The sequence below is a fragment of the Stegostoma tigrinum genome, chromosome 12, assembly GCF_030684315.1.
Source record: "Stegostoma tigrinum isolate sSteTig4 chromosome 12, sSteTig4.hap1, whole genome shotgun sequence".
Taxonomy (NCBI): Eukaryota; Metazoa; Chordata; class Chondrichthyes; order Orectolobiformes; family Stegostomatidae; genus Stegostoma; species Stegostoma tigrinum.
Window position 1 is genome coordinate 8664657 of NC_081365.1, and position 26866 is coordinate 8691522.

Sequence of the window (26866 nt, forward strand, 5' to 3'; positions counted from 1 at the left end):
TGAATCTACCAGTGACTTGGCCTGTTCAACCCTCTGTGGTAGAGAATTCCACAAGTCCACTGCCGTTTGAGTGAAAAATGTTTCCTCATCTCATCCCTAAATGGTCTACCCTGAGGCTGTGTCCCCTGGTTCTAGACTCCCCAGTCAGGGTAAACATCCTTCCTACATCTAGTCTGCCTGGCCCTGTTCGAGTTCTACATGTTTCAATCAGATCCCCTCCTACCCTTTTAGACTCTGGTTTGACTAGACCTGTATTCATTCACTTCACTCCTTTATAATTTGCAGCTCCCATTACAAGAACAGATTGGGCAGATTACTTTGATATCCTCTGGAGTTTGAAAAACTTCAGTTAAACATAAAATATCCGAGGGATTTTCACAGGGTGGAGGTGGAGATGAGCTTCTCTCTGATTGAGTTACCTTGAAAGAGGGAGTGTTTAAAAATAAGGTGTTTCACTTTTGGGACGGAGATGAGGAGTTTTTTTTTCTCTCTGAGTATTCTGTGTCTTTGGAACTCTCTTCCTGAAAAGATTTTGGAAGCAGAGTCTTTGAATAGAGGTGGATGGGGTTTTTTTTTGTTAAACGGGGTAACAGGTATCAGAGAATAGGCAACAAAATTTGCAAATCGGACATCAGATATGAAGGTTAGGCACAGATTCAGGAGTTCTGATTTTCTTGAAAATTTGTTCAAGGGAGATGGGCAGATCAGCATTTATTGTCCATCCCAAATTGTCCGGATGGCAGTTAAGAGTCAACCACATTGTTGTGGGTCTGGGATCTCATTCGTAAGGATGACAGGATTCCTTCCCTAAAGGACATGAGTGAACCAGCTGGGTTTTCACAACATGTGTCGTCTACAAGGTGCAGTGCAGAAATTCACCAAGTTTTCTTCAACAGAATGTTCCAAGCCTGTGACGATGATCATTTAGAAAGACATGGGCCGCAGAAACATAAAACTACAACCAATCACTTGCAAGTCCCCCTCCAAGCTACTCACTATTCTGACATGTAACTATTTCACTGTTGCTTCAGTGTCATCGCGACAAACTTGCGGAATTTCCTCTCTGACGGCATTGTGAGTCAACCTGCAGAAGATAGTTCAAAAACACAGATTACCCACACCCTTCTGAAGGATAATTAGGGACAGGCAATAAATGCTGTCTCAGCCAGTAATGCCCACGTCCAATGAATGAATTTAAAAATAAAAGCAACAATGGTTATCGTTAGAGCTAATGGGAACTGTAGATGCTGGAGAATCCAAGATAACAAAGTGTGGAGCTGGATGAACACAGCAGGCCAAGCAGCATCTCAGGAGCACAAAAGCTGACGTTTCGAGCCTAGACCCTTCTTCGGAAAAGGGGGATGGGGAGAGGGCTGTGAAATAAATAGGGAGAGAGGGGGAGGCGGACCGAAGATGGGTAGAGGAGAAGATAGGCAGATAGGAGAGTATGGGTGGGGAGGTAGGGAGGGGATAGGTCAGTCTGGGGAGGACGGACAGGTCGAGGGGGTGGGATGAGGTTAGTAGGTGGGAAATGGAGATGTGGCTTGAGGTGGGAGGAGGGTATAGGTGAGAGGAAGAACAGGTTAGGGAGGTGGGGACAAGCTGGGCTGGTTTTGGGATGCAGTGGGGGGAGGAGAGATTTTGAAGCAGGTGAAATCCACATTGATGCCATTGGGCTGCAGGGTTCCCAAGCGGAATATGAGTTGCTGTTCCTGCAACCTTCGGGTGGCATCATTGTGACACTGCAGGAGGCCCATGATGGGCAGGTCGTCTGAGGAATGGGAGGAGGAGTTAAAATGGTTCGCGACTGGGAGGTGCAGTTGTTTATTGCGAACCGAGCGTAGGTGTTCTGCAAAGCGGTCCCCAAGCCTCTGCTTGGTTTCCCCAATGTAGAGGAAGCCACAATGAGTACAGTGGATGCAGTATACCACATTGGCAGATGTGCAGGTGAACATCTGCTTGATGTGGAAAGTCATCTTGGCGCCTGGGATGGGGGTGAGGGAGGAGGTGTGGGGGCAAGTGTAGCACTTCCTGCGGTTGCAGGGGAAGGTGCCGGGTGTGATGGGGTTGGAGGGGAGTGTGTAGCGGGCAAGGGACTCGCGGAGAGAGTGGTCCCTCCGGAAAGCAGACAAGGGTGGGGATGGAAAAATGTCTTCGGTGGTGGGGTCGGATTGTAGATGGCGGAAGTGTCGGAGGATGATGCGTAGTATCCGGAGGTTGGTGGGCTGGTAGGTGAGGACGAGGGGGATTCTCTTTGGGCGGTTATTGCGGGGGCAAGGTGTGAGGGATGAGTTGCGGGAAATGCGAGAGATGCAGTCGAGGGCATTCTCGACCACTGCGTAGGGGGAAGTTGCGGTATCGTTAGGCTGGCTTTTTATTGAATTCAAATTTCACCAACTGCTTGGGTGGGATTTAAATTGATGTCCCCAGAATGTTACAACAACAAAAACGGAGGTTGCTGGAAAGGCGATAACAAGGTGTGGAGCTGGATAAACCCAGCAGGCCAAGCAGCATCAGAAGAGCACAAAAGAAAGGCTCACTTCCGAGGAATGGTCACAGAACCCAAAACAATAACTCTGATTTTTCATCACAGGTGCTGCCAGACCTGCTGAGCATTTCCAGCGGCTTCTGGTTTTGTTCCTGATTTACAGCATCCGCTGTTCTTTTGGTTTTTATTCCCCTAGAAAGTTCGCCTTGAATACTAGCCCAGTGACATTTCACTGCCTCGCAGACCTTGGTGAGGGAAATAGAGAACATTAATGTAGAAACTTAGCCTGCGAGTTATAGTAGGATTTTGTAGGATTGGCTATAGCCTGTGGAAATAGCATTACCAGTTAGTTTACTGTTCTTTTTGCCCTCTTCTTCCAATTCTATCGATTGGTGTTGGGGATCTTTGTATAGACATCAATGTTCTCCATAGAATCACATAGACAGTACTGCAGGGAGAAGCAGATCTTTGTGCCCATCTGGGCCATGCGACCCCATTTACCCCACTTCATATAATGCATTTATGTATATTAATTTCCTTTGCTCTCTCGTTTGTTTGTTTAACTTCCCTTTCATTGCAAGGAGGAAGCATAGAGAGGAGAGTTGTAAAAACACCCAGTTTTGTCACATTGTCTTCCTTCAGGGAACTGGGTTCAATCAGAAAGCTTCACTGTAGTTGTTATATTGTACTAACACGTTTGATGAGGTCCGAGCAGGAACACATCAGCGTGGGGTAGGCCATCTCGGACTGAGATGAGGAGAAATGTCTTCGCCCAGAGAGTGGTGAACCTGTGGAATTGTCCACGAAAGAAAGTGGTCAAAGCCAAATGGTTGACTGTTTTCAAGAAGGAATTAGATATAGTTCTTGGGGCTAAAGGGATCTAAGTGTACGGGGTGAAAGAGGGCACAGGGGACTGAGTTGGATAATCAGCCGTGATCACATTGAATGGTAGAGCAGGTTCAAAGGGCCGAATGGCCTAGTTACTGCTCCTAGTTCCTGTTTTCTTTGTGTTCACTTCCTTCACCTTCGTGCTTTCCCTAAAGCATTCCACAACAACCCTGTCCATCCCTCCAGTTGTACTGCACACAGTGAGCACCATGAGAGGTCATTGAGTATGGCAGTAAGGGGACTACTGAATGCGGTCTGAGGGTTGTGGAAACTGAGGGACAAGAGAACCAAGGAGTGAGGGGACTTGAAAGTGAGGGAACTGGGGAGGGAAGTGGGGGTGCAGAGTAAGGGGTACCGAAAGATGGGAGGCCAGGAAGTGAGGGACTGTGGTTTGAAGGGACTGAGGAGTAATTGGGGCTGGGGTGGGAGGGTGTCTGAGGAATGAGGGCATGGAGAGTGAGAGGATCAAAGGTTGAGAGGGGCCAGGGTTTGAAGAGATGGGGAAGGAAGGTGTTGGGGGGAGGGAGTGAGAGTCCTGGGATTTGTGGGAATCGAGGAGTGAGAGGGGACAGGGACAGTGGTGTTGGGGGTGGGGAGTGGGGGGAGGGCTTGTGGAGACCAGTGAGTGATAGTGAGTGAGGGTGCTGGGGAGTGAGTCAGGCGATCAGCGATTTGAGGGGGGGGTGCACTGGTGAGTGTGGGAATGAGGTGCCTGATACTCCAGCTACGATATGAGCAGGAAGGACTTGCTGCTGTTTTGTCTTTCTGTGTAGGCAGGCGATAGATTGGCAGCTGGGTCGGAGAAAGTCACTGTCTTGGCTCACTTCCCAGGTTCTGCTAGCATTTAGGTAGTAACGTCGCCTAGGACCCCTCCCCTTTTTTTGGGCGGGGGGAAGGGGGGAGCAAGGAAGAGTAGAGCCAAGATTTGACCGCACCCTACGTTCTCATTTAAAGAACAAAAAAAGCCCTGCTAGTCTCCTAACTCTGGAACGTCCATTTTCTTTCTTTTCACTGTGGTTTTAATTTTTTAGGAAGAATATTTTTTTTCGCTGGTGTTTCTGATCCAGAAACATGCAGCTTTATTTTGGCTGCTGACATCCCTTGTCCATTTTATTGTGCTTTCCACCTCTATACATGTCCCCTTCCCTTTGAAAGTTAACACCTCAGTACATGTTAATATATCGCATGGTACAATCTGCGACCTCAACACTTTAAACAGAGCGAGAGAGAGAGAGAGAGAGAGAGGGAGAGAAAGAAAACGGTGGGATCAGGAATGGCCTTCTGTGTTTCGATCAGAGAATCCAGTAGCTTGTAAGACTGGCAAAGTCTCTGGGATATCAGGCTTCAGACATTGGCAGCGAGGTAAGTTCATGAATATTGTGTCTGTTCCCAGTGAAAAGCCAATTAAATCTGTCTTGTTGATGGTGTTGCTATTTTTATCAGCAGCTACAATCTGTTGTGATTTTTCTCTCTCTCTCTCTCTCTCTCTCTCTCTCTGTCAAATCACTTTCGAATTGAGCAAATTGTAAATGGAAAATTTTGGCCGCTTCCCTGCTTGCAGTAGGGTATCGGCTGATTCGGTTCGTTGGTTTGTCCTGGGCCGGGAACTGAGTTTCTTTGGGCTGGGGTCATATCCGTGGGGGCCACGTTGTGGGTTCGGAGCTCGTGGCTGCACTTTTGCTGGAAGTGGCGCGGTAGAGGGAGCGGGAAGGGTAGGGAGGGGGTTAGAATCAGCCGGATTGCCATCCCGTCTCCTCGGAGACAATCGATTGTCCCTAATGGGCAGACTGCACTCTCTGAATCCACCCCCACGCCGCACATCAACCCCTTCTTGCCCATCCCAACAGCCCACCTGCCACACCTTTCTCTCTCTCTCTCTGTCTCTCTCTCATTCACACACACACACACACACACACACACACACACACACACACACACACACACACACACACACACAGAGCCTGTGTAGGTTGTTATGTGAAAATTCAGACTGCGAGATGACAGTGCGGAAGGACCCTTGTGCCTCACCCTTGCATTTTGTAGCACACTAAATCTGTCAGGTCACATCTGCATTCAGCACTGCAGGGTACTGGGAATCGGCGATGAGGCCCCATCGACCGAACGTGGCACCTATCCAAAGTCAACTTCCACAGAGGCAGCATGCAACAAAAAAAAACCCTGAAACCGTTGCCTTGCGCTCGAGATTATTCACTTCGTCTGGCATCGATCCACTGTGTGGAGGGGTCCAGATTGGGGATGGGTGGTCTGAAGAATGTTTTACAGGACCAACAGCGAAAACTGTAAATCTCCCACTTCTTGAAGCAATAATATTCATTTTATTTCATTAAATTGAAATTGAAGTTTGGTTCAGGAACTACACCACGCAGCTGAGTGGCACAATCTTAACCCATTCAAAGCCCATCCATTGTATCGGGTTAAATTCAACGTCGCGCACAGCACGTGACCTATCCGATCATTATGGTGAACCATTGAGATCTACTTTGTATTATTCCTCTTTTCTGTTCCAATCCGTGACACCTCACTCCACCTCCCCCCCTCCCCCACCCACCCCGGACGCTCTTGAGTCAACTGAGGCTTATTGGGTCTCCTTTCCTGAGTCAGGAGATCATGTGTTCAAAATCCCCTTCAGGGACCTGGCCGCATGCTCCAAGCCAACACTCACACAAGGCCGCGTTGAGGGAGTGCCACGTTCTCGGAAGTGCAGACTTTCAGATGAGATGTTAACTGTCAGGGCGGGCGTAGAGAAAATAGCTGATGGTGCACTGTCAGGGGAGAGCAACCACGTTCCCCCCAGTATTCTGGGCTAAAGCTCATTGTGCAGATTATCTGACTGTTCCCTTGCTGCTGGCTGTGAGATCTTGCTGTGCATAAATTGGCCACCACCAGCAATGACATTTGCTAGACCCCAGGATCAAGAATATGATCGCTTTGTCCTGGGTTTGCTGAAGCTTATGAAAAGCGCGATATAAATGCAAGTCTCTCTTTTTCCTGTTCGACCTCAGCTAAATGACCAGCCTTCATTGTGAGAGTGCAGAGAGTATGTGTGCGGGTTAGGGTGGGGGGTTGTGGCGGGGTGGGGCTTGCGGAGAGAGAGGTGTGGGGGTTTGGGGAGCTATTTCCATCCTCTCAAAATATCTGCAGACATCATCCGTAAGCCGGAGTCACTGGATAGCAATTGGGAATACCGGCTGCTTTTCGCATCCCCGTCCTCAGCCAGAGCTGTGAAAGTGGATGCAATGCCAATAACTGCTTCATATAGGAGTGCAATGGGCCATTTGGCCCCACAAGCCTGTCCTGATATCTCATAGGATCTTTGTTCCCTCAACTGGAGTGAACTTCCTCAACAAAGGCAAGGGATCGAGTCTGCACCCTTCAGTATTAATTCTTGGAACAGGGTATCACTGGTAAAGTCAACATTAATTGTTGATTTCTGCAAACAAACATGCAAATTAAGAGCCGATGCAGACCCTCAAACCTGCTAGACAGCTCAATAAATTCATGACTGATCTGATAACTCTACATTCCTGCCTATCTCCACTCGCCTTTTGGTTAGCAAGAATCTATTTACTTCTGCCTTAAAAATATTCAAAGACTTTGCTTCCACTGCATTTTTGGAAGAGAGTTGCAAAGACTCATGGCCTTCCGTGAGACAACATTTCTCCTGAACTCTGTCTGAAATGCACAGCCCCTTATTTTTGTAGCATAGTCCCTCATTCTGAACTCTCTTGCAAGAGGAAACAATCTCTCTGCAACATCAGATTGAGACCCCTCAGGATGTTATATGTTCCAATAAAGTTACCTTTTACTATTCTAAGCTCCACCAGATACATGTGCAGGCTGTTTAACCATTTCTCATAAGACACCTTGCTCCTTGAGAATATGTTGGTGAGCTACCTTCTTGAACCACTACAGGTCAGGTGGAGAACACACTTTCACAGTGCTGTTATAGGTATATTTTTTATACAGTTAAGATGCACAGTAGAAGGGCATTCAGTCCCTAGAGTACTTAAAAGGAGACTTTGCTGTGGCACCGTGACAGAAAGTGGGAAGCGGAGATGGAAATAGAATGGTACAGCACAGGAACAGTCCCTTTGGCCCACCATGTCTGTGCCAATCATAATATTTTTCTGAACTTATCCTATCTGCCAGCACACAGTCCATAGTCCCTCTAATCCCAGCTTGTCCATGTGTCTGTCTAAAAACCTGATAAATGTTGCTTCTACCACCTCCTCTAGCAGTGAATTCCAGGCACCTATCGCACCTTGTGTACAAAGAACTTGCTTCGCACATCTTTAAATATTTCCAAAATTGCTGTACAACCTCAACACGTCATTCTGACCCCCATACTCAAAAGGTCTGAGCAACAAAGGCACACATGCCAAATGCCGCCTTAACCACACTGTCTATGTGATACAAATTTCCAAGAATTGTGTACATGGACCTCTAAGCCTCTCTGTTCTACAATATTACCCAAGGCCCTACTTTTAATTGTACAAGTTCTGCTTTCATTTGTTTTACCAAAATGCAATACCTTGCATTTATCCAAATTAAACTCCATCTGCCACTGCTCAGCCCATTGACCCAGTTGATCAAGTCCTCTTGTAATCTTAGATAACCTTCTTCTTTGTGCATTATACTGCCAATTTGGGTGTCATTTGCAGACTTACTAACCATGCCTTCTATATTCTCACCTAAATCATTTAGACAAATGACAAAAGAAAAAGTGGACCAAGTACCAAACCTTATGGCACATTGCTGGTAACAAATCTCCAGTCTGAAAAGCAATCCTTCACCACCACCACCCTCTGTCTCCTGCCATTAAGCCAATTATGTATCTAATTAACAAGCTCACCCTGAATCCCACATGATCTAACTTCAATGATTAGTCTACCATGTGGAACCTTGTCAAAAACTTTACTAAATTCCAAGTAAACAACGTCTACCACTCTGCCATCATCAATCTTCTTGCTTACTTCTACAGAAAACCCCCTCAATCAAGTTTGTGAGTCACGAATTCCCTTGCACAAAACCATGCTGACTATTCCTGATCATTCTTTACGCTCCAAATGCATATAAATCCTATCTTTCAGAATCACCTCCAACAGCTTACCCACCATCAAAGACCTTGAGTAGAGAAGTTGGGATGTTCTGTCGAGGTTGTCCATGATGTTGGTGAGGCCTCTTCTGGAGTACTGTGTCCAGTTCTGACCACCCAGTTTTAGGCATGATGTTCCTAAGCTGGAGAGGGTATAGAAGAGATTTACCAGGATGTTTCTGGGAATGGAAGGTTTGAGTTATGAGAAGATGCTGGATAGGCTGAAACCTTTTTCATTGAAGCACTGGAGGTCGAGATGTGACTTTATAGAGGTTTATAAAATCATGAGGGCTATATATGAAGTGAATGGCACATGTCTTTTTGCCTCGGGTGGGGGATTTCAAGAGTAGGGAGCAGATTTTAAAGTGAGAGCAGAAAGATTTAAAAAGACGAGGGACAACTTTTTTACGCAGAGAGTAGTTGGTGTGTGAAATGCACTTTCAGAGGAAGTGATGGATGTGAGTACAGTTACAGTGTTTAAAAGACATTTGGGTAAGTACATGAAAAAGAAATGTTTGGCGGGATATGGGCCAAGTGCAGGCAGTTAAGACTAGTTTAGTTTAGGGTTATAGTTGGCATGGACTGGGTGGACCGAAGGGCCTGTTTCTATGCTGTATGACTCTATGACTCTGCTGGAAAAGCACAGGAGGTCCGGCAGCATCTGTGGAGAGGAAGCAGGGTTAACATGCCAGTGACCCTTCCTCAGAACTCGAACTGTTGACTCTGCTTTCTCTCGACCAATGCTGCCAGACCGTCTGAATATCTCCAGCAACTTGGGATTTTAAATCCAATTTCCAGTATCTTTGATTTTGTATTCTTTTCCCCTTAAACCTATGCCCCCTCATATTTGACATTTCTACCTTGGGAAAAAGACTCTGACTATCCACTCTATCTGTGTCTGTCATAATTTTATACACTTCCATCAGGTTGCCTCTCAGCATCCAATGCTTTAGGGAAAACAATCCAAGTTTGTTCAACCTCTCCTTATAGCTAAAACACTGCAATCCAGGCAGCATCCTGTTCAACCTCTTTTGCACCCTCTCCAAAGCCTCTACATCCTTCCGAGAGTGTGGTGACCAGAACTGCACACAGTACTCCAAATGCGGCCTAGAGAAAGACTTCTACAGCTAACTGTAATGCTGCGTCCTGTCAACAAACCTAGTAATAACACATCATAAGGGAGTTAAAACATTTTGATGCAGTGATAATGAATGAATGAATGAATGAAATCATGAACAGCAGCATGGTGGTTCAGTGGTCAGCGTGGTCAGAAATCAGACAATACCAGGCTATAGTCTTAACAGGTTGGACTATAACCTAGTATTGGCCGATTTCTGACCTTCCTGTCCCAATCGCAACACATGCACCTCCACACAGTAGCTAGCACTACTGCCTCACAGTGCCAGGGATCCAGGTTTGATTCCAGCCTTGGAGATCTGTCTGTGCGGAGTTTACATTCTCCCTGTGTTTATGTGGGTTCCCACCGGGTGTTCCAGTTTCCTCCCACAGTCCAAAGATGTGCAGGTTTGGTTGAGTGACCATGCTAAATTGACCCTGTATTATCCAGGGGAGTGCTTGCTAGGTGGATTAGGCATGGAAAATGCAGGGTCACAGGGAGAGGCTAAGAGGATAAGTTCTAGGTGGGATGCTCTGTGAAGGGTTTGTGTGGACGTGATGGGCTGAATGGCCTGCTTCCACACCGTAGGGATTCTGTGATTCTAAGAACACTGAGTTGTTGCAGTGCTTCTTGTAGATGGTACACATACCACTGACTGAGCTCAATGCTGTGGGAGGCTCTACCTCTTCTGTCTGATCCTTTTCTGCTTGAGTTGAAGTGGCAGTGTTGGAGAACTTTGTAGCTGGTGTGGCATCAATTGCATGGCCTGTCAGTTTGTGTTTTTTTAAAAATCTGATTTAGAACCTTTCAGAGAGGGAAGAATGAACAGCGCGGTGAGTAACAGCTCTGTTTTGGTGAACGATATGCTGTTTTTTTCCTGAGCTCTAGAGTAAGGGCTTCTGCGTAGGGTCAATGAGATGATGCGGTTTGCTTGCTAATGCTTACGCTGTCATCATGAAAGAGTTGGGCCAGACGCTGCTATAAGAGCAGAAGGAGCTGGGAATACCCAATGTGCCGAGAAGGATCTGCAGAGAAAGAGTCAATATTTCAGCTTCATGAGCTACCATTAAAACATCAAAAAGCAATGGGCCCTGACTAAGTCAAAGGGAGAAGAACGAAAGGGAAAAAGCTGAGATAAGCTGGAGGGCCGGAGAGATTGAATAATAAAAGATTTCATGATGTAAGGCCAAAGTGTTGTAATGAGGAATTAAAGAAATGAAAGATGAGTCTAAAGGAGTTGTGAATGGCAGGGGAGCAGCCATCCAAAAGCTAGGAGCTGAGAAAGAAACACAACAAAAAAACTGAACCAGCAAAAAGTAAATGGAGACATGTGGGCAGAGGTCAATCTAAACCTGTTGAACTCAACTTGAGGCCAGGAGGTTATTAAGTGCCCAATTAAAAGATGTTTGTGCTGAGCTTCATCAGAACACTGGCAACAACTTGGTACTGTGTTACTTCTGCACAACATGGGAACGTGAAGAATTCCAATGAGTCTGGAGCACAGAAGCAGGCTGTCTGGTCCAATAAGCCAATGTTATTGTTTTGGCTCTGCACACATGTCGTCTTCATCTCATGAATTTATTCCAGAGCTTCCCAAAGTACGGTGGTGGGGGTGGGGGGGGGGGGGGGGGGTGGGGGGGTTGGTGATGTTGGATCCCGAAGTTGGGGAGTGAGCCAGCACTTTGAGGTTGTGAAATAGAACATAGAACATAGAACAGTACAGCACAGGCCCTTCAGCCCACGATGTTGTGCCGAACTTTTACCCTAATCCTGAGGTCTATCTAACCCCCACCCCTACCTTATACATCATCCATCTGCCTATCTAATAGCCGCTTAAATGCCCCTAATGACGCCGACTCCACTACACTCTCCGGCAATGCATTCCACGCCCCTACCATTCTCTGAGTAAAGAACCTACCTCTGACTATATCTACCTTCACTCACTTTAAAACTATACCCCCTAATCCGAAGCAGTAATGGCTACAATGGGTTGTAGACCAAGTAACAACAGGGGACTGAGTTGGATGATCAACCATGGTCATGTTGAGTGGAGGAGCAGGCTCAAACGGCTGAATGGCCTACTTTCCTTGATACTCCCTCATCTCTTTACTTAGTTTCATCTTAGATGTACCCATCTTATTTTCCTCAACCACAGCCTGTGGCAGCAAGCCCTCCATACTGTCTAGGTTTTGGGTAAACAGGTTTTTTCAGTATTTATTACTGAGTTTATTGGTGACTATCTTGTATTTAAGGCCCTAGTTTTTGATTTTCTCACAATCCCTTGTGTAATTTTAAAGGCCTCTGTCAGATCAGCTCTCGGTCTTGCCCGTTCCAGGGAAGGTAGAGGCAGCCACATTAATATTTACAGATTGAATTAACCTCTTAGTTTCAGCATGGATTTTTTTGCATGCAACCTCCCCTGTGTTTGTCCATCATTTTGTAATGTGGCAGCCAGTTCAACATATGCATGTGTGTTATTCAATGTGCCCATCCTTTGCAAACTATTGAGAAGTAGACCTTTTACAGTCCAGCAATGAAAGCAAAATTATGTGGATACTGGAAGTCTAAAATAAAAACAGAAATTGCTAGAGAAAAATAATCAGGCCTTGACAGCATTTTTAAAATTTATTCCCAGGATGTAGGTGTTGCTGCCCAGGTCAGCATTTATTGCCCATCCTAGTTGCCCACAGGGCAGTTAAGATCAGTCACATCGCTGTGGGTCTTGAGTCATATGTAGGCCAGACCAGGTAAGGATGGTGGTTTTCTTTCTTAATGGGCATTAGTGAACCAGATGAGGTTTCCCCCCCAGACAATCAACATAGTCATCACGAGACTTTTAATGTCAGATTTTCCTAAAAAATTCAAATTCTGCCAAGGCAGGATTTGAACCAAAGTCCCCAGGACATTATCTAGGTCTCTGGGTTAATTAATTAGTCCAACAATAATAGACCATCACCTCCCCTACAGAGAAACCGCCTTGATATTTTGAATCCAAAGGCTCTTAGCCTCAGAAAGTCATAGGGATGTACAGCACAGAAACAGAACCTTCGGTTCAACTTATCCCTGCCAACCAGACATTTGGCCCATATCTCTCTAAACTTCTCCTATGCGTGTAGCCATCCAGATGCCTTTTAATATTGTAATTGTTCTTTAAGATAAAGTCTTTGTGCAGGGAAAACTCTTTAAAGTTCACTGATTATTCCAAATGATATGTTTTACATCTTTTAGTTTTTGAGTCTCATTTCCAAAGTGTCTTTGGCTTCAGTTCTTTGGCTTTGTGATGTCTGATCTTGACTCCAGAAAATCAGTGTTGGGTGTTCAGTCTTGTAGTCCAGGGTGACCTGGTCTTTAAACATAAGCATGTTTCAGCATAGATCCTGAAGCCTGGCTAATATTTCCCCTCTGCCTAGGATGGTGCATCTGAAGCCAATGTTGGGAATACCATAAGACCATAAGACATAGGAGTGGAAGTAAGGCCATTCAGGCCATCGAGTCCACTCTGCCATTTAAATCATGGCTGATGGGCATTTCAACTCCACTTCCCTGCACTCTCCCTGTAGCCCTTGATTCCTTGAGAGATCAAGAACTTATCAATCTCTGCCTTGAAGGCATCCAACGTCCCAGCCTCCACTGCACTCCGTGGCAATGAATTCCAGAGGCTCACCACTCTCTGGCTGAAGAAATGTCTCCTCATTTCTGTTTTACATTTACCCATACCAAGCATGCAAGCAGTTAATTCAGCCTTTCCAAGTTGCCCCACATTTCAAGTGAGCCACTTATCTGTACTTCATACCCGATTAGCTGTTTAAGCTTCATATACCCTTTAATATACTTACCTCATAAAAATATCTCAGTCTTTAAAGTTTCAATTTTCCCCCAGATCTGCAAGTCTTTGACAGAGAGAATTCCAGAATTCATGACCCATTATATGAAAAATTGATGTCTAATTTTGCTCTGGATTGTCCAAGGTCACAAGATAGTATGTTCCTTCATTTAATTCCTACCCATTAGCCATAGTGTTCCTATTACAAAGAACTGCTAAACCAACACTGGCTGCAGTAATTTGGATTGTTATTGCACTTCTAACAGAGTAAAATGTCCCAAGCAGCTTAACAGTAGAGTTATCGCACTAAGTTTACCACTGAACTGGGTATGAAGACTTACGTGAGCAAATCTTGGTCACAGGGATAGGTTTTACAGAGCTTCTAATAAGAAGTTGGGGGAGACAGTTAATTTGAGATGGAGTTCCAGTTACCTAGATACCTAAAGACACCTAAATATCTAGATATCTAAAGACATGGCCACTTATCGTGACACAATGAAAAATCAAGGATGCTCAAAAGGACAGATTTGGAAGAGTGCAGGGGTCTAAGAGCATCGTAAAGTGAGTTCTGAGGAAGGGTCACCGGACCTGAAACGTTAACGCTGATTTCTGTCCACAGATACTGCCAGACCTGCTGAGCTTTTCCAGCAGTTTTTATTTTTTGCTTCTGATTTGCAGCATCCGCAGTTCTTTTGGTTTTTTAAACCCATGAAGTTATTTTGAAGCGTAGGTAAGATCATAGAAACTGAGGTGTTGTCAGACCATGTGTCAAACCAGGTATCAATGTGGATTAGTGAGCACAGGGAGTGATAGGCTGATGTAAGTTAGCATTTGAGGAGCACTTTGGAATGCCCTCAAATGTACAGAGGATGCAAGATGGGAGAGCTGCCAGGAGAGTTTTAGCAATTCTGTAATTGATACTGCAGGCAGCTTAGAATGTTCCTGATTTATACCTCTTTGGTACAAGGCACAGTAATGGCAAAGGCAATTAACTAAATATCACGGGAAACAGACAATCATTTGACATTGTAATATTGCCACTCCTTCCACATCCCGTGCTTGGAGGAAAAAGAACTGCCACAATCAGCCATAACTCGGGGCCCTCCTGGATAATAAGGTCAGATTGTTGTCATACCTTTTCAACTGGCTTTTGTGTTCCATGCGATAAGCTGCCAATTCGTACTGAGTGACAGGAACAATTCGTTTAGCAGCTGCACTTCACAGTTCCCAGTACACTTGCAACTTCCTGCACTGGGGCTCTCCGATTTTCTAGTCAAGAAGGTCCGAAAAGTACAAGACAGCTCTAGAGTTACAAGAGAGTCAGGACTGGGATGTGAACAATGGAGAGGCGTTGATGCCATGATTGGCATACCTTCGGGACATCCAATGATGTTCATTTTGATGTCCGTTCCCTGTGGTGATGTAAGACAGGGAAACAAATGTGGGAATTATGAGTTCCCAAAAATAATGAGTTTCAGGGTGTTTGTTGAAGGATCAGTGTTATCCAGGGCACGGAGGTTAGATTCCTTACCCTTGTATGAAAATATGTCATGGGACCTTTTAAGTCCAATGGCAGATTTTGCGCTTAGGTCCCTGAAGTGAACCTTGAACCAACGGCCTTATGACTCAGAGGCAAAGGTGCTTCCCATAGAGGCAAACCTTTTTAAGGGTAACTCTTCCGTAGTTAAACCTGCCACTTTAATTAGTGGCATCTCACTGCTGTCAACTTTTTCTCTTCCACTTGCCAACAGGAAATTCCAGGTGTACAGGATAACAACCCGGCGATCAGAAGGAAAGAAACATTCGGGAGAGATTATCAACGCAACATGTGTTGGAGAAAGATTCATCAAGCTGTTATTTTGCTTTCTGGCCTGTGTGCAGAGCACTTGACAAGAAGCCCTTGTGCTTCTAGGAACTCAGCCAGCAAGCCTTATCCTTACATGACCCTCGATTGGGGCCCTCGTCTTATATTGTTTTCAGAAACAGGATTCTCGGTCTTCCTTGTAAGGAGAGACATCCTTTCGTTTTCTAGTGTAGCCATGTACTTGATGAGTCTTACAGTGCAAAACGAGGCTATTCAGCCCATTCTATTTGTGCGGGCTCTGTTCAGGAATTACCAGTCAGTTTTGCTCCCCCTGCATCTTGCTTTCTTTTTCCTTTTCAAACCGCTCTCAAATTTCCTTTTGAAGGTTCCTACTGAATCCGCTCCCCGACCCTTTCAGGCAGTGCATTCCAGGCCGTAACCAACTTGCTGTGCAAAAAAAATCTCCTAAATCTCCCCTCTGGTTCTTTTTGGCAATTATTTAAAATGTCTGTCCTCTGGTTACCAAACTTCCTGCCAGTGGAAGTAATTTCTCCGTAGCTGCTTAATCAAAACCTCTCGAGATGCTTGAAGAATGCAGAGGCCCATCAGCGCAAACTGCCCTCACCCTCCACCCCCAAACCCAGCGAATCATCATGTCCTCAGAAAAAAAGTAGTCCCTCATGCTAAAAGCTTTGTGCACTAAGAGAACACTGGACAAATATTGCGGAATGGAATCTTGAAAGTGCCACATAAAAACCATTTCTGAAATCCCATGTAACAAAACTGAGCTTCATCCCAAAAAGTTGCCCTTATTAACACTGAACAGCAAACCATTTTCATATGGGAGTTGCTTTTCCTCGGAGCAGGGTAAGGATTGCTGGGAATATGGCAGCCCAGGTTTCCCATTTAGTAAGGATTGCTGGGTATATGGGAACTCAGGTTTCCCATTTAGTAGGGATTACTGGGAATATGGGAGCCCAGGTTTCCCATTTAGTGGCGAGCGTGCTTATCATTGGGTGTTTAAAGAAATAAACTATCTTATCAGGGCATTAGCGTCATAAACTGATAGAGCTCTGTGGCACTGGAAAAGACCCTTTGGCTCTTCGTGTCCGCTGCAGCTACCTAACTGTTTAAATCTCATTTTCCAGCACTTGGCCCATAGCCTTGTATGTCTTGGCATTGCAAATATACACCTAAATACTTTGTCGATGTTATGAGGGTTACTATATCTCCCACCCTTACAGGCAGTGAGTTCCAGATTCCCACCACCCTCTGGGTGAGCAAAGTTTTCCCCAACATCCCCTCGAAACCTCTTGCCCCTTACCTTAAATCTATACCCTCTGTCTTTGATGCCTCCAACAAGGGGAAAAGTTTGGTCTTCTCTGCTCTGTCTATGCCCCTCATAATTTTTTATATCTCAAAGAATGTGGGCAATATCTTCCCACTCACCAAATCTTTGACACTCGGGATTGTCTTATAAATATCTAAAGAAATTCTTTGCCTTACAGGAAGTAAAGACTTTGAGAAAATGTGCAAAAGACCAGCGTGAAATGGAAGGTTCTACTAGAGGCCTATGACAACAAGGTAGAAGGTATGTCTCCCCTTCCATTTCATTCCACTGGGACTTAAGTTACTCCACAAGGAATAAGAGTAAAATCAGTGTGAGGTTGAGGCTGCTATTTCCATGCGTTTTAAACAATATCTTTGGAAGTTAATGGAATGAAGACGGGACAAAAGTTTGATTTTTGTCCTCACTTAAGTTTGCCCACTCAGACACACACACACACACACACACACACACACACACACACACACACACACACTCTCTCTCACTGTCTCTCTTTCTATGTATCTCTCTGTCACACTGTCTTTCTCTCTCTCTTTCTCCCTACTTTGTCTCACACACACACTTTGCCACTCTTTCTCTCCATGACACACTCTCTCTCTCTCTCTCTCTCTCTCTCACACACACACACACACACACACACACACACACACAGACACACACAGACACACACACACACAGACACACACACACAGACACACACACATACAGACACAGACACACACACACACACATTCACACACACACACTGTCTGTCTGTGTCTCTCTCTCTCTCTCTCTCTCTGATTCAGACTTGGCATTCAACTCTACCTCACACAGAGTTCATGATCTCATCCGGAGGAGGCAGTAAGCTTAAGCAAATCCCCTGATAGAAGGACGTAAAAAGGACCTTGCCTTGCCCTTCTATAGTGGTTGGTTTGATAGGAATGTATACAAGGGACTTGTAGAGTGGTTTAGTGTGCACCTCCTCTCATAAAAGCCCCACAAGAGGAATAACGGAGCTGTGGGAATGTCTTACGAAATGAGGAGGGAAAAAGATCAAATGTGTGCTGCATCCTGACACTTTTCATTTGAGATTAAGAAGCCTTGATGAGGGGCCAAGGCAAATAGTTGAAGAGGGGTCACTGAGAGAACAACAGGAGAGAAGATGAGGCAAGAAAGGAAGTTGTGGCATGGTCTTGTCAATCCAGGTTTCCAATGTCTTTCCTGACTGCAAGCTGAGGGAAGAAGCTGTCTGCTTTGAAGTGTTGCCCAGAGTGAGTCAGAGCAGGTTATGGTGCAATCAGACTTGATTTCAACATAGTGAGGAGGGGGAAATGGGATTGTAAAATAGGATAAGTTAATTTATGGAGAAGCAAAGGAGATAGGCCTAGAGTAGCATTGACCATAAAGGAGAAAAGGATTGCAACCAATAGACAATTTTGGTTAGAACTGAGAGATAAGCACTGGCCTGAAAGTTTCTCCTCTGCAGTGCCTAGTACAATGCAAGTCAGTATCTGTACATTATGCTCCATGCTAGGTTTATAAGCTAGTTTAGCCTGCCCGTGTCAAACCAAAAGCCACATGAAGCACGCAGGAGATTAGCTTTCATTTGGAAACAAGTTCAATCAGGTAATGATTGGGCGTAGTCTAATAACCTGATCATACACCAATTAGAATTGTTTTTCAAACTCTGCTGAAAAGGAATATTATACTCAGCTGTGCCCCTAGCCTGTGCCCCATTGAAGTAACTCACGAGCCTCCGTTTCTAATAACTAGCTTTAAATTCCGTTTTGTACGAGAGCGCTTATTAAAATCCAAACCATCCAGACTCCCAAGCCATTATGGAAAGTAATACTTGAATTGCGGCTGTTGTTCTGGAAATGAATGGAAATGGATTTGGTTCATTGGAATATAGTACAAAGAAAGTGAATGCAATGTGATTTGATCTGTGTGAATTGTACATGATGGGCAGCATGGTGGCTCAGTGGTTAGCACTGCTGCCTCACAACGCCAGGGATCTGGCTTCGATTCCACCCTCGGGCAGCTGTCAATTTGCACATCCTCTGCCTGGGTTTCCTCCAGGTGCTCAGGTTTCCTCCCATAGTCCAAAGATGTGCAGGTAAGGTGAATTAGCCATGCTGAATTGCCTGTAGTGCCCCATAGGGATGTGTAAGCTTGGTGGGTTATCTGTGGGAAATGTAGGGTTATGGGGTGGGTCTGAGTGGGATGCTCTTCGAAGGGTCAGTGTGGACCTGGTAGGCTGAATGGCCTGTTTCCACACTGCAGGGATTCTTGGAACTGTCCTGTTGGAATCCTACACAACCAGAGTTGATGGAAAAAGGTCAGGATTATGCAAATTTTACACAGTTAGAGTGATTGAGATGATATGGACTATTTGAGAGTATTTGGATGATTGGAGTCCCAGAAATGTGCATGATTGGGAAAGGGGTCTTATCCATTGGAATTTTAAGCAGTGGAATAAGTGTAGTAGTGTTTGATCTATTGGAACTCTGTGTGATAGCAGTGGTGGGAAGGGTCTTGGTCAATTAGAATTTTATACAATGGATTGAATAGGAAGGTTGTTCAATGCATTGAAATTATCACAATGGGAATGAATGAGAATGGGATTTGATCTTTTTGCTAGTTATGCAAAGGGAGGAAATGGGAAGAGAGTTGATCAATTGGCATTGTATATAATTAGACTCAATAAGAAGAGTGTTTGTTTCACAAGAATTGTGTAAAATTGGAATGAATGGGAAAATAGATAGATCCGTTAGTGTTCTATGCAATGGGAATCTATAAATTGCAATGAACTGGTTACAAAGTGACTGAGATGGGGAGAAAGGTATGTCAGAATACTTCACTTTTGGGCCCAGTAGAGCAAATGAAACGGGAAAAAGGCTCTTCTTCTTTGTTGAGACTTTGTTCTGTAAGCCTTGTATTGTGTAGGGCAGCATACAAATCAGCAAATTTAAAACACATTTAATCATGGTGAGGCCACATGGGAGTACTGCATGCAATCTTGGCATCCTCTGTAAGGAAAAATGTAACCCAGAGAGAGGGCAAGGAATGTTCATTGGAAAGGCTTCTGAGGTAAGGGCATTGTCCAATAAAGACAGTTTGAGAAGAGTGGACCTTTATTCCCTGGGTTTGAGAATAGTCAGCGTTGAGTTGAGGTAATTGAAACCGATAGGCTGGGGGTGGGAGATTTGTCACCTCAGTGTGTCCACCTGAGGAAATATTGCCCCATCAGACATGATTTTGGATTTGGTATAGTGCTGGATGGGGGAATGGATACAGCCTGATATATGGCCAACCACTGACAGATCAGAGGCTGCAACAGAAGCTGTTGGATGCTGAGGTGAGCTGTCTGAAAGGCCCACTGTGAAATATTAGGTGCTCTAGCCCTCATCACATCACCCTCTACACCCCATCCTTCCTACACATGCACCATCCCCACATCTCACCCATACCAAACCATGCGCTACCCATTCCGATGAACCCTTAGAGGCCCATGACAACTTTATGCCAGCATATATCCCCACCACCTTTTGCCTATGCATCCTTATTGCCAAACATCCACTTCAGGAAGACCTTAGGAACTATGTTAAAATGAAATAAAATGAAGACCTAAATATCTATTGCAGTCTTTGCTCTACTCAAAATGCTCCTAATCTTAAGCACTTTAAAACTCCATCACTTGATCAATTACTGTGGGAAGCAATCAAAACTTTAATAAGAACAGAATGATAGCCCTTGAGTAAATATTAATGAATAGCTATTGTTGTTGGTAGAACAGTATATTTCAACTCTCACTAACACAAACAAGTTTGTTTAAATTTTTGAATAGGCTACGATTTAAATAACTTCATCGCTTGACAGTTCTACAGTTCTTCTCCACATTCCTTGAGAATTTATCTTTGCTCCATAAAATTGTGGGTCCACCACTATAGCTTACATGTATTGCCAAAATAAAAATGGCTCCTGTTTCAATTCATTACTGAGCTCAAATAGCTTTGCCGAGTTCAGATTCCCTCGTTTAAGAATCACCCTAATCAGCCTGTTTTCCTCTTCCGGGGAAAATGATGTCATATATGTAGGTAGGGTTCCAGACCTCACCCACCATCTTTGAAGTTCCGCAGAGATTTTTTGACTCTGTGAAAATCCAGCCCATGAAATTCTTAATGGGTGATGACAGGGTAAATGCTGAAAGTATGGTTCCTGTGGCTGGGAATCTCTAGAACATGAGATCAACCGTTGAGGAATGAGATGAGGGGAAATGTCTTCACTCAGGATGGTGAATTTTGGTGTGCTGCAATCCAGAGAGCTGGGGATAATCAACTTTTCCATATAGTCAAGGCAGAGTTTAATAGATTTTTGAATACATAGGGAACTAAGGTTTATGTGGATTGTACAGAAGGTGCAGTGGAATTGGAGCACCAAACATGATTGCATTCAATCATTGAACAGGCTGAATGGGCCAAATGGCCCACTGTTGCTCCTATTTCTTACATGCAGTATATGTGAAGAAGATTAATGTGTGAAGAATTAATATGTGAAGAAGATTAATGACTGATTGGAATTCTGCATGCTGGGACTGAAAGGGGAGCAATTACTGATCTTATTTCATAAAGCAAATATCGAGATTGACGTGTTTTTAAATCGTGTTTGGTAAATTTTGTCACTCTGTTTTCTTAAATGATCTCAGACCACAGTCAGTTTTACCAGTCCTGTTTTTCTGGCTCATAACATACAGTACTCATCACAGCTGGTAAGAGAGATACTAACCACTGGATACATTTACATCAACGAACAAACATCTGGTATTTTATTATGATTCAGTCTTAGATATGTGAAAGGAAATGCTCATTAACTGAATATGAAGTTGAAAAGAAGAATTAGTGATAGTCTGGAACAGAAAACATGGAAAATAGATACTCAGGAAGTCAGAACTCAAGAATATCAGAAATATAAGCAGGACATTCAGCCCTTCAAGACTGTTCTGCCGTTCAATTAGATCATGGCCGAACTTAGTGTAGGAAATTAAATGTTTCAGATATGTGGTAATTATTGACTGCAGTGTTGAACATGCTCGACATCTGAACATCTGCAGCAGTCTGGGGCAGAAAATTCCAAAGATTCACCACCTTCTGAGTAAAGAAATTCATCCTCATCTCTGTTCTAAATGGTTTACCTCTAATTTTAAGACTGTGTCCCTGACTCTAGTCATGCTAGCCACGGGAAATATCCTGCATCTACTCTGTCAGTCCCAATGAGAAGTTTATTTGTTCGAATGAGATGACATTTCATTCTTCTAAATGGGAGAGAAATTATGTTTAATCTTCCCTCTTTTCCCTTTAACCCAGGAATTAGTTTGGTGAATCTTTGTTGCACTATCTCTATGGAGTTCTTGAACTAAGGTTCTTGGTTTCCAATATGGAGGTTCATTGGGGCAAGTTGCAAGCTGGAGTTACTGGGTACCCACTCTGAAGCCCATGACAGGAATTGTCAATGTCAGTAGATGGTAAAATAGAGAGCTGAATATTAATGAACTGGGATATGCAATTAATAAGGTTGTTGATAAGCAGTAATCATCCTTATTAGGCAACTATCCATTGTATCAGAGATAATGGGAACTGCGGATGCTGGAGAATCCAAGATTACAAAATGTGGAGCTGGATGAACACAGCAGGCCCAGCAGCATCTCAGGAGCACAAAAGCTGACGTTTTGGGCCTAAACCCTTCATCAGAAAAGCTGGGTGGGGAGAGGATTCTGAAATAAATAGGGAGAGAAGGGGAGGTGGACCAAAGATGGATAGAGGAGAAGATAGGTGGAGAGGAGAGTATGGGTGGGGAGATAGGGGGGGATAGGTCAGTCTGGGGAGGATGTACAGGTCAAGCGGGTGGGATGAGGTTAGTAGGTAGGAAAGGGAGGTGTGGCTTGAGGTGGGAGGAGGGGATAGCTGAGAGGAAGAACAGGTTAGGCAGGTGGGGACGAGCTGGGTTGGTGAAACAGCAACTCATATTCCGCTTGGGAACCCTGCAGCCCAATGATATCAATGTGGATTTCACCAGCTTCAAAATCCCCCCTCCTCCGACTGCTTCCCAAAACCAGCCCAGCTTGTCCCCTCCCGCCACTGCATCCCAAAACCTTTTTGATCACTTCCTGAACCTGCCCTGTCTGTATCCAACAATGTGTACCCTAGCTCTCCCTGCTACTCCAACCCTGCCCTTTTCAAACTGGAGTCTTTATATTGCAATTCCTTGTCTGCGAAACCAAATCAAACCACTTCACATTAAGTCTGCATTAAGTTCCATCTGCCACATGCCTACCCTGTCTGCTCCTCTGTGCCTATTCCTCATCTAGTAACACTTCCAAGTTTTGCGTCATCTCAAATTCTGAAACTGCGCCAAGCACACACAAATTTTTTTGTTGGGATGTGGGGTTAATGTAAGTTGAGAAAAGTTGTGATAATAACATTAATCTCTGGAAGACGCTGGGATCTCCGTGCAATCTAAAAAGTGCTAACTGCATATAAAATGTGTATATGCACATAAATACTGTACTTGATTTAAAATAATTGGCAGAGTAACCAATTTAAAGCATTTCATGAAATGACGTTGATGAGATGGAATCCATTTTGTTCATTTTGTGGTTTGTTGCTTAGCAACCAGCATAGGCTATGGTAAAATCTGTCCCCTCAAAATGGCTCCCTCTCTCTTATTCTGTTATTTATTGTTATTATTATTTATGGAGAGGGAGCTCCTTTTCAGTAGAGCTGAATATAAAACCAAATAAAAAGTATTTTACGACGCCACAGAGAAAAACTTTTGCAATCGAGTTGCAGTTCTCAAGGACTGTCCCGTAACCTCCATGAATTAATGATTAATTTCCAGGACAATGCTTTGAGAGGGTGTGCATTAGAAAGGTCTCTTTATTTTACTAATAGTTTATAAAAATATTAGAAATATGAGAATATCCCGAAATAGATGTCAGTCAGAATCTGTCCAATTCAGTCTGTTTGCCTCTCCATTCAGTGAGAGAAGCTGGTGTTGAAGCAGGAGGGTGAATGTTTTAAGAAATAACTGGTATTGGAAGTGTAAGGGGTGAAGAGTCGAGCTTATTGTGGTAGAGCCTCAGGAATGTACGTGCCAGCATTGGCAGCACTCAGCTGTTTCTGGGAGAACTGACTGATGGATAGCTCCACTGGGGGCCAAATGGGATTATTTCCAAAGGCATAACAATGGTAAGTGTTCCTCACCTTGGCAAACTGTGGAGACCAAGATTGGTTCATTTAATGAGCTGGTGCAGGCATGATGGGCTGAAACACTTGGTTCTGTGTTGCAACCATTTTGTGATTCAGTATGGTATTTACGAGTGAAGCACAAACAGTAGCTGGGTTTTATAAGGCCTGAATCAACAAGGACTTGAATTTTCATTGTGCTTTTAAAATCATAAAAACACACAAAGGCGCTTTGCAATGAAGGTGAAAAAATTGACACTTAAAAAGGTGTCAGGACAGGGAGCTAAAAGTTTGCTTGAAGGAGGAGAGAGAGATAGAGAGAGAGGGAGACAGAAAGGCAAAGCGATTTAGGAGCTACTGTCGTATTTATGATCAACGCCAAACAATCAGCCTTATACAGGTCACTACAGACTCATGGGCTTATTATTACTGGCTAAAATAATGAAATCAATCATCAGGGACAGACTTAAGCAATTTTTTTCTGACTGGAAACAGGAAAGTTCAGATGCAGAAGGATTGCTGATTTTAGGATTCTCTGAGGATTGGATAACGTGCGCCAGTAGCTTGGCCTGCACTTGAAGCAGAGTAAATTCAGAACCAGCCTGTGGAAATATTCGGTTGAAGCTTACCATATTTTGTGATGAAGCGATAGAGTTCTCTGGAGGGATTTTCATTGCGCGGCTTAGCAAGATTTTTGCCGTATCTTGATAGATGAGCCCTGTCGCTGCTCCACCCCTAAAGTGCCCTTTACATCTGATTTTTACAACATGTTACGACACCCACAGCTTGCAGAACAACTCACCACTCTGTAGACATCCATTGAAAGACTGGCTTCCATTTAGCCCGACTAGCTTTGAGGTTGCCATGCAGCTGGGTAAATGTTGGCCGTCTGGCACTGCCCCTCACTGGCAATGAAATAGCACAGCAGCTACACTGCCCCTGGCACAGAGCTGAAATGGTTGACGTTCCCTCACACATACCTTCCTATTCCCTTACTGCTGTTTAACTACCAGGCCACACGTTTTACCTGTTCTTAAATACCCTATATAACCCCTCTGAGTCCCCGCTGCTCTGTCCCCAGTGCAAGTTCCTCCTGATCACCTGCAGATTGTTATTGTCCTGTGGAGGATATATAGGCAAGCAATCGTACGGGTCCAAATGTGATTTTTTTTTATTGACAGAAAGCAAATGGAGCTCAAGGAAACAAATACAGTTTGCAGTTCATGCCCACAGTGTGAATCAAATGTTGAAGTTTGACCTTGGCGTCCATGATGGTCTTCAGCACCCAGCTCACATCTTACACCAGGTCCTCACTGCCTTGTAGCGCCCAATGCAGCTGAGCTCAGTTATGCACAAGGAGAATTTCCTCCAGTTCAGGGCTCTCCTCCTCCTCTTCCCTGATGATGATGGCTCTCATTCCTCCAGCTTGTCAGCATCTATCCCATCACCTCCAACTTTTCCATACCCTGTCTGCATTATACTGAGAGCCTGTCTCCCCCCAGACCACTCCAAGTTGTGCTGGACCTTCAGCAGTTCTCTTATCTGTGCCCCTATACCCTGGTTACTGCTTGTGCACCAGCTTGGTGAAAATACCATACCATCTGAGTGGCCAACACCTTACATTTCAAAAGAGACTGCCCACTGCACACTGACTCCCTTCCCATCCCTATATGCCACTATCAATCATCCCACTTTCCATTGCATTCTTTAGAATCCATGCCATCCTTGTATGCTTTGTGACCCTTGAAAGTTCCACTAGTATTGGGCCACTTTGTCAACATTCTCCTTCTAAATCATTGGCATCTCGAGAATTCAGAGTTTAGTGACACTGTTAGATTCGTATGCACCAGTTGCATGGTTCAATCCCTCTGGGCAATTAGGGATAGGCAATAAATGCTGCCTAGCCAGTGACACCCTCACCCTGTTAACAAATAAAGGAATCACCTTCGATGTATATCACTCACTCAACATTGCATATGGTAAAGAAATGTTTGCAAATGCCTGCTACATATGGTTGATCCTTCGGTGTCCAGCAGATACTGTGCTTTTGCCCATCAAATTGACACTGTCTGTGCTCACCCTAGGCATATCCCAGCCAATTTCTATTCGCATGTCACATCTAGAGGACAGAAAGTGATGGCAGGAAATGCAGCTCACAGTGGACATTGTCAGCACTGCACTCTGCCTGGTCACAAGCTTCCATGTCCGCCATTACCTTACGCAAGCGCAACTGCCATTTTTCACACATTCTCCCCATTTGGAGACCAACCATATTGAACCTAGATTCCAACTGGTCTCCTAGCCCCTTGAACACCGACATTACACCTTAATATCCACCCTGGTCCTGTACGTTCCCCCTGTGAAGGTCACTGCCACTAACATCCCTCCCATTGTCTGCTTCCAATGCTGTTCCCATCCCTATATGCCACTATCATAGCCTCCCACGAATCATGAGTTTCCACTTCTTCTGCTGTAAGTACGACCACCGCCCACATCAGAGGATCCCTACAGTGCAGAAATAGGCTATTCGGCCATTGAGTCCACACCAATCCACTGAAGAGCATCCCATTCATATCCATCCCTGTATCATTTGATGTAACTCTGTATCTCCCATGGGTAATCCACCTGGCCTGTGCATTCTTGGACTGTGCAAGGAAACCCCCGCAGACACGAGGAGAAAGGACAGATTCAATACAGACAGTCATCTGAGGGTGGGATCGAACTCGGGTCCCTGGCACTATGAGGGAACAGTGCTAACCAACTGATAAGATTCTACTGAAAATTTCAATGAGCAGCTGAATCAAACAAAATTCCTTGGGAATTTGGAGTGTATCGATTCATCCAAAGCAAAATCAATGGACTTGTTTTGGAAAATGAAATTCTGAGATGGAATTTGTGGATGGCTTGTGACGCTAGACCTATTTTTGTACTTGGTAACTATTGCCATATCTGCACAGTTCTATCTGGTTTCATTTACAGTGCTTTAAAGTGTCTACTCCACAGTTACAACTCAAGCTTCCAGTGACTTCAGTACTTTGTTCCCTTTCTCTCTGAGGGCC

The 26866-nt window shown here is 44.5% G+C and overlaps 1 long non-coding RNA gene across 7 annotated transcripts in view; it reads left to right on the forward strand.

Moving 5' to 3' along the window:
• Positions 1-26866, forward strand: part of LOC132210430 (uncharacterized) — a 321143-nt gene that overhangs the window by 200492 nt on the left and 93785 nt on the right. For all 7 annotated transcript variants that reach the window (XR_009446537.1, XR_009446535.1, XR_009446536.1 and 4 more), the window contains one exon: positions 16745-16827. This is a non-coding gene — a long non-coding RNA (uncharacterized LOC132210430). The remainder of the gene's footprint in view (positions 1-16744; positions 16828-26866) is intronic.